This window comes from Amborella trichopoda, chromosome 2 (assembly GCF_054954075.1).
Source record: "Amborella trichopoda isolate Santa Cruz 75 chromosome 2, AtrichopodaSantaCruz75HAP2 v2.0, whole genome shotgun sequence".
Taxonomy (NCBI): domain Eukaryota; kingdom Viridiplantae; phylum Streptophyta; class Magnoliopsida; order Amborellales; family Amborellaceae; genus Amborella; species Amborella trichopoda.
This window is the reverse complement of record NC_142337.1, coordinates 33,922,495-33,931,533: the sequence shown is the minus strand read 5'-3', so window position 1 is coordinate 33,931,533 and position 9,039 is coordinate 33,922,495.

Here is a 9,039-nt window from a genome sequence, read left to right as displayed (position 1 = left end):
TCAAGCATCTTGAACTCAAGATGTATGGACATGAGAAAAAAATAGATTTCAAGCATCTTGTAATATATATATATATATATGTATGGACATGAGAAAAAAATAGATTTCAAGTCCTGGAAATAAAATAGTGCATCTTGTAATATATATATATATATATATATATATATATATATATAGGAAAAGTTGAGGTTTGCCCACTAGTTCACAGCTACATATGAGCCCAACAATCTGGGCCGATCTGATAGTCATGACCTCATCTTGAATTTAAATTTTAATTTATTTTCTACATATCCAAATCATTAGAAATTTTGAGCGTCCATTTTTCTCCTCAATGCACACCTAATAAATATATTAAAAAAATATTTTGTAAAAAATAAATTGATCAAAATACCTCTAAAATATTTTTGGTATATTTTGGTCCATTTTTTTAATTAATTTTTTGATGGTTTTATTATATTCTCCTATTTTAAAAAAATACATATCTAAAACTTCAAGTGATTTGGAATTGTTAAAAAAAATTAAAATTAAAATATGATATGAGGTCACAACCATCATATCAGCCCATATTCATTGTTTTAATTTTTTAGATGACTTTGTTTTCATTAGATGAATAATGTTAAAAAAGAAAAAAAAATGATTTTAAGTTTGTATAGGTCTAGATCTTGAAATTCACCAAATAGACAGTATAGATTCATGGTTGGAGGGTGGTTCATTTTGACTATATTTAGAGTGAAAATTGAATTTATATTTTTGGGATTATCAAGATGAAGAGAGGACATGTGTGATTTTTGAGGTTATTCAACTGCCATATTATGGTTTTCTCGAAATGTGGTTTCATTATACTACAATGACATAGTAACATAAAATCATTATATATATATATATATATGTTAATGGAATAGTGTAAACCCAATGGTCTAAATTAAATCTGAGTCAATTTGACGGTCACGATTGTATTTTTATTTAAGTATTAATTTATTTTGTACATATTTAAATCATATAAAATTTAAGGCGTCCATTCTTCTCATCAAGACGCACCTTATAAAATATTTAAAAATTATTCGCAAAACGTAAATTGATCAAAAGACCCCCAAACTTTTTAAGGGTATATTGATCTTTTTAATTTTATGTGATTTAGATTTGTAAAACAAAAAATAAAATTTAAATACAAAATGCAATCGAAAAATTAGATCAGCCCAATTTTAATTTGGGCATTGGGCGTTTAATGTAGATATTAGCTAGCCGGCTGACGTCAAACTCTTCCTAGCAAGAGAGATGCATCCTAATATTGAGAAAATATGTAATGCATAAGTGAATGGCTCCGTAGCAAATTGTGAAGATTGATTACTCAAGGAGAAGTTTATGTCACGGACACCACAAACTACAACTGATTTTTACCGCTCATCATCAATAATGGCCCCACACTACACACCGTAATGGACTTAAAGATAAAGAATTTATAAGTTTAGTTGAGCAAATATAGGTCAAACACACAAAGAGGTAGAGGAAAAATCTTGTATCTATTGACTATTATTAACATGTATATATAATACAATTAGAGATAGCTTGTACTGTAAGTTAACTTGCATGACAAAATAAACTACAATTAGTAACTTTCTGTGAAATTCCTATGAAATGTATATTTTCTATATAATAACAAATAAATACAAGATCTTCAATCTCTACACTCTCCCTCAAACTGATGTTGGTTAAACAACATCAGTTTGTCAACAAAATAGTCACGACGAGCACGAGTCATTGCCTTAGTAAAATATCCGCAAGTTGTTATTGCGAGGCAATATATTGGAGCGCAAACTTCTCAGACCAGAAAATTTTCACGAATGAAATGACAATCAACTTCTATATGCTTTTTGTAGTCATGGAACATTGGATTGGAGGCAATGCGTATGTCACTCATATTATTAGCATACAATGGCATAGGAGATTGATGAGGAATATTGAGATCATGTAAAAGTCTTCTGAACCAAGTAATTCCATTGCAAGTTGAGGACATTGCTCGATATTCTACTTCTGCAGAAGATTTGGACACAATTTGTTATTTCTTACATTTCCATTATATGAGAGAGTCTCCAAGAAATATACACCATCCAGTGGTTGAGCGACGAGTATCTAGGCAACGTATCCAATCTGCATCAGCATAGACTTATAACTGGGGAGAAGAGGTAGAGGAGAAGAATCGGCCCCTATGGCATGTACCCCGCATATAATGAATGATACGAAAGACAACCAAGAGGTGGATGCGACGTGGATCTACAACAAATTAACTGCTGACTTGTATTACATGGGATATATCAGGACGTGTCATGGTGAAATAAAGTAACTACCAACCAGCTGTCTATGAAGAGTGAGATCTGGAAGTTTGTCCCCATCATCCTGCTAATATTTTATATTCACCTCCATTGGTGTATCAACCCAATTATCTTTAGATAATTTGGCCAATTTGATCAAATTATTGGTGTACTTCTTTTGGTTAATTATATATCCATTGGGGAAATAATGAATCTCTAGGCCAAGAAAGTAAGTCAACGGACCCAAATCTTTCATTTTGAATGAGTGACTGAGAAGCTCTTTTAAGTGTTGTATATTCTCAAAGTTATTTCTCGTGATGAGAATATCATCAACATATAGGAGAAGAATTGTTATCCCTGAAGAACAATGGTGGGTAAATAGTGAATAGTCATGAACACTTTGTTTCGATCCAGCATGTAGAATGACCTATTGAAACTGTTCAAACCAAGCTCTCGGAGCTTGTTTTAAACCATACAAAGATTTTTTTAAATGACATACCATAGACTTGTCATGACAATGCTCAGGAGGAGGTCTCATATATACTGTCTCTTTTAAATGTTCATGAAGAAATACATTATTCACATCCATCTAAGATATAGTCCACTGACGAATAGTTGAGAGGGCAATTATTGTACAAATAGTGGTCATTTTAGCAACATGAACAAGTGTTTCATCATAGTCTATGCCATACTCTTGTTTATAACCTTGAGAAACTGATCGTGCTTTATATCGCTTAACCCTTCCAACAAATATTATTCATGCCCCAAATACGATAGGATCCCAGACATCATCTATGTCAGATGATATTTAACAGTTAATATAAAACTCTATGTCTATGGCTATCTTGTCTTGTATGAATTCTCACCTATCCCTTAATATGAATCCCCTTTAGTTTATTTACTCGGGTGCCTCTAATCATATGACTGGAGTGTATACAAGTCCATCTTCTACTAAATCATATCAAGGTAATAGTCAAATTCTCACGGCTACTGGGGAGAAACTAAATATTACTAGTACTGATAATCTCTTACTCTATATCTCCCGACTTAATCATCTGAATGCAAATAAATTAGATACTTTATTTTGTTCTGGTTCATTGACCAATAAATCAATTGCTTTACATAAATATTGTATTAGTTGTTCTTTGAATAAAATCATCAGTTTGCCTTTTCCTACTTGAGTAGATAAAGCAACTACACCTTTTCATCTTATTCATATTGATGTATAGGGTTCTTCTCTAATTTTATATGGAATGAGATATAAGTATTTTGTTTTGTTCATTGATGATTGTACACGCTATACCTGGATATACTTTATGCACCATAAATCTGAAGTGTTCTCCCATTTTTAAAACGTTTTTATCCATGGTTGCAACCTAGTTTGATACAAAAGTAAAAATCTTACGGTCAGACTTCAGGGAGAATATTTATCACATGATTTTCAAGAATATTTGAAAACTTGGAGTATTCAAATATAGAAAACTTTGTCTCTATACTCCACAACAGAATGACATAGCTGAAAGGAAAAACCTCAATATACTGGAGTTGTTAGAAACCTTATGCATGACTCTCATATTCCTCATAGTTTTTGGATTGAAGCTGCATCAACAATTGTTTATCTCATAAATCGCCTCTCCTACTCAGTTTTGCATAAAGAAACTGCATATTATTATTTATTTCATGTCCATCTTGATTATTCCCTTTTGTATGTTTTTGGATGTGTTTGTTGTGTTCATCTTCCTGCACATGAAAGAACACAATTTTCTATTCAAGTAGCCACTTGTGTTTTTGTGGGTTACTGTCCTGACCAAAAGTGATTTCTATGTTATGATCGAACTGATCGTCGTATATGTGTTTCTCGCAATGTTATCTTTATAGAAAACATCTTTTATTACTCTTCAATTGCTAAATCAATAACGTCTTCTGCTCATTTCTTACTAGATTTTTCAGATGCCAACACAAATGATAAATCATCACAACTTTTTGTGCATCAACAATAAGGCAAACAAAACCAATCAACGTCTCTTCCATCTTACCAACCAGAGCAAGGTCAAACCTCTACCCTACGTGATTTTCTTCCCTCCTCATTTTCTCTTAATTTTGTTTCTTTTGATAACTCTACCCAATTACGACATTCTTCACTTATAACTCACCCACCTAACCAATATGGCTTTTTCCTTGATGATTTTGACTTTTCACTACAACCTAGATCTTTGTTTACTTCTCTTGATACTGTTGAGATTCCTTCAAAATACTTAAATCTTTACTTATTTCCTAGATCATTGTTTGTCCTTTTAGATTCAATTGATATTCCTTTCACCTACCTGCAAGCCTTTACTATGCCATGTTGGAAAGATACCATAAATGTAGAAATAAGTGCCTTGTTGGAAAATGACACTTGGGATCTTGTACCGTGTCTGCCTCATACATCTATTATTGGAAGTAAATGGGTTTTTTATGTAAAGCTTAAATCTTATGGAATGATTGAGCGATATAAAGCACAACTAGTTACTCAATATTACAAACAAGAGTATGCCATAGACTATGATGAAACATTTACTCTTGTTGCTAAAATGACCACTGTTCGTACCGTAATTTCCCTCTTAGCTATTCGTCAGTAGACAATCTCTCATATGGATGTGAAGAATACATATCTTCATGGATTTTTTAAAGAGACAGTTTATATGAGACCTCCTTTTGAGTATTGCCATGACAAATATATGATATGTGATGCCCATGAAAAGATTTCCTCGTATCTGTTGTCCGGTTGCCTCGCTCAGGATGATTTCTACACTCCATAATATTATGCTCAGGACATTTGCAATTATTATAAAAACAAATTCTTCTTATAATGGGAAGTTATATGACTATATTCCTTACAATCATAACATTGCAGCAAAGATGAGTTCTTTTGTAATGGCTTTCCTCTAGAGTGTGGAGCCACAAAGACAAATTCTATATCATTCTTTCCATCAATAGTGGCTTTCAGATGATGTAGAGATCGATTTCTACCACCATAAGAACGATCCCGGAAGAAGGAAACTCTCACATATATGAATGGACATAAACGAGACGATAATGAACTTTATTCTGATACCATGTCAAACACACAAAAAGGTAGAGGAAAAAAACTTGTATGTATTGGCTATTGTTAATATGTATATATAATACAACTATAGATAACTTGCACATCAAAATAAACTGCAATGAGTAACTTTTTATGAAATTCCTATGAAATATACACTTTCTACATAATAATAAATAAATACTAGATCTTCAATCTCTAAAATATATTGAAGAAATATTTGAAAAAACTATTTTCATTAGTCTTAGTGAGAAGTTGCTCCAAGAGTTAGAGATAACACATGATAATTCTTTCTTAGCAAATAATTTGTAATTATTTTGTCGAAGTTCACTCCATGACAGTGTTTGGAAACTCGACAATTGTGATTCTGACTCACCCAAGTTATTCAAACCCAACGGGCTTGGGCCAAGATGAGTCGCTTGACTTAGGCTCGGTCGACAGGTGAGTCTCGGGCCTAGTCCTTGCTTTAGAATAACGCTCTTTAGTCATAAGGAATGGCATGGTTCACATATATCATAGTAATTTTCTATTTAGTAGTTACCTATTTGGTACTAATGAGTATCATACAGGGGGTAGAAGCATTTGTACTTTCATTATAGCCACAGAAGGACTTCCTAGTATGGGTTTATTTCCTATTGGTGACTTTTCTGTCAAGAAGGCGTGGAATTTTATTCGACAAAGAGGTTCCATTCAACCAATTTTTAAGGCTCTATGGTCTTTGAAATATCATTTTAGGGCCAAGTGGGTTTCTTGGCGGGCTATTCATCATTGACTCCCTACCCTCTCTCTTCTACAACAAAGAGGGATCTCTACAGATTATGTATGCCTATGTTGTAATTTTAATGATGACAGTGTTTGCCACCTACTTTTTCATTGTGTTTTGTCACAGGGTATTTGGAAATTGGCTGCTTGGAGATGCGATAAAAGATTTATCCATTGCAACCATGCACAATAAATTAATTGCTTTTAGATTCAAGTCTAATGGTCTTTTGAATATTTGGTTCCTTTTTTCTTTACCATGGTCTGGATGTTATGGGAAAAACAAAATTATTGAGTTTTTCAAGGGAAAATACCCAAGCATAAACACTTGCTCTAGAGAATCACAACTCATATTAGAGATATGGAGAATGCTAAAGCCTGATCCTTTCACTTGTCAGAGAAAGCAATAGTCGAAAACTTTCAAATCACATGGTGTCAGCAGAAACTCAATACTCACATTCTTGTTGCATGGTCTTTTTCTCATCCTAACTACTTCAAATTAAATGTTGATGGGGCTTCATTCCATAATTCAGGGCTCGCAAGTGGTGCACGAGTTGTTAAAAGTGATGATGGCTCTTTTGTTACTGCATTTACCAACCCCATTGGAGTATCTTCAAATAATTTTACAGAGTTTCATGCCTTACAAGCAAGGGTAGAGTTGGACATGAAGTTCAATTGTTTCCCTTTATAGACCAAGAGCGATTCCTCATTATTAATCAATATAATCCATGATCGATGCAAAACTCCATGGTCGCTAATTGCTGTCATAACTTTCGGATTGTCCTTGGTCTCTGGATCATATCTTTTGTGAGGCAAACATGGTGGCTGATGCACTTATTAAAAAAACTAAAGTTTTTTCAAATGCCACTGGTTGCTGATTTAGACCACAGGATTTTCTTTCTTTTATGCTACTTCATGATTTGGCACAAATGCCCTATTCTAAAGTTGTAACTCTATGAGTTCTATTTTTCTTTTTTATTATTAATAAAAAATCAGGCAGGGCCTTCTTCACCTCTGACTAACCCAAAAAAAAAAAAAAAAAATATCATACAGAGGAGGATGTGCACAAGAGGACATACACTCGCCAACAATCTCTTAGTGTTTGTCGAAGTAGATATTATAAAATCTCTTTTCAAAATGAAGCACCTGAAGAAATGATGGAGAGAGAGAGAGAGTGTGTCTAAGTAGATATTATAGAAATCCTTTCAGATAGAAAAACCTCAAGAAATGATGCACAGAGAGAGAGAGAGAAAGAGAGAGAGAGAGAGAGAGATTTATACTATTTAAGTTTATATCAGTCTTCGAGACCCAGAAAGTCCACATGGACTCGATCGATTAGTCAGTCTCACCCCTGTCGCGAGCCGAGTTATTTTTAAACCCAAAGCATATTAAACAAGCCGAAAAATTCCAAAAAATTAGAAAAATTGGAGATTGATGTATAAAGTTTTTATATATGATTTGGATTTTATTTGCAAATATTGGTAATTTTTTTGTCATATGCCTTTCTCTTATATTTTATTTTTTTGATATTTGAAATGTTCCCAACTATAAATCATTTTCTTAAAAATCCATATTTCATATAATTTTTTAGGCGAATTTGGATTTTATGAGTTATTTGTTGGTTTTATTTGATGTTTAATTTTTTTTATTTTATTTTTAATATTTTCTATATTTTATTTAAGGTGTTTTGGCATGTACAATACTTGAACAAGTCCACTTAGAATTGCCAAAGCAACTTAGTGAGTACCTCAGCATGAGGTGAGTAAACACAGATTTATATTAATTAAATTAGCATTTAGAAAGTTTTGCGCGTAAGTAATAACTAAATTTTGATTAAAATTTGAATTGTTTTTATTCTAAATTTCTTCTCTTTAAAACAAATAATATATTTTAGACCCATTAGTTTATATATTAAGACGTTGAGTCATCTGTCACTTGTTTGACATATCATGTAAGAAAGGTTTTACCCCATTAGCACTGGTGGGGGTGGCAATGGGCATGGTGGCCCAGCCCGGCCCTAAAAGATTAGGACCTAGGCCACAAAATGTGGCCAGAGGGTTTGCTTGGGCTAGGCCAATATAAGCCAGCCTTTATGTTTTTCATCGGTTTTGCATCGTTTTCCTTTAATTGGGCCGGCCTTCATGGGAATAAGGCTAAGCTAGGTCTGGGCCTAGCAATTTGCCAGCCGTAAGGACTATGTTTGTGACATGGTGTGATTGACCCAAGCGATTCCTTTGATGAAAAATCTAGTTTTTGTCGCTTTCAATGGCAGTTTTGTTGTGAATTTTGTATGCATGATTGTTTGAAGCATAATTATCAAGACATATTGGATTGCTCCATTCGACTGTTTGGACTACTAACCATTGTTCTGGTTAGTTCGGTCAAAAAAAAAAAAAAGTTGGTGAAAACCAATATTTGACTCGTTTTGGCTAGTTGAATTAATAGGTTTTGACTTCTCAAACCGATTGAACAAAGTTGAGTTTTTTTTTGTTTTTGTTTTTGTTTTTGTTTTTGTTTTATTTATATTATATTTATATTGTAAACTATTACTCCTACTCTTTCTTTCCCGATCAGCTGTCAAATCTATTTTTACTAGAATTGAGTAGGTTATCCAATCTTGATAAATTGGAAGACCCATAATGATGCTAAAGCAAGTGGGTCATTAATGGCACTAGATGAGCATGCCAACTAGCAAAAACTAAATGAAAAAGTTTATGTAAGGGTGAAGCCTTGGATCATCAAATTAAAACGCATCTCAAAAATTCACTGAAAGATATACATTTTGATACTAAGAAAACCCTCAATTAGATTACCTTGACCTCTAGATGTATCAATATGATAAGAAATAGATTTCAAGTTTTGGAAATAGTGCATCTTGTATTATCT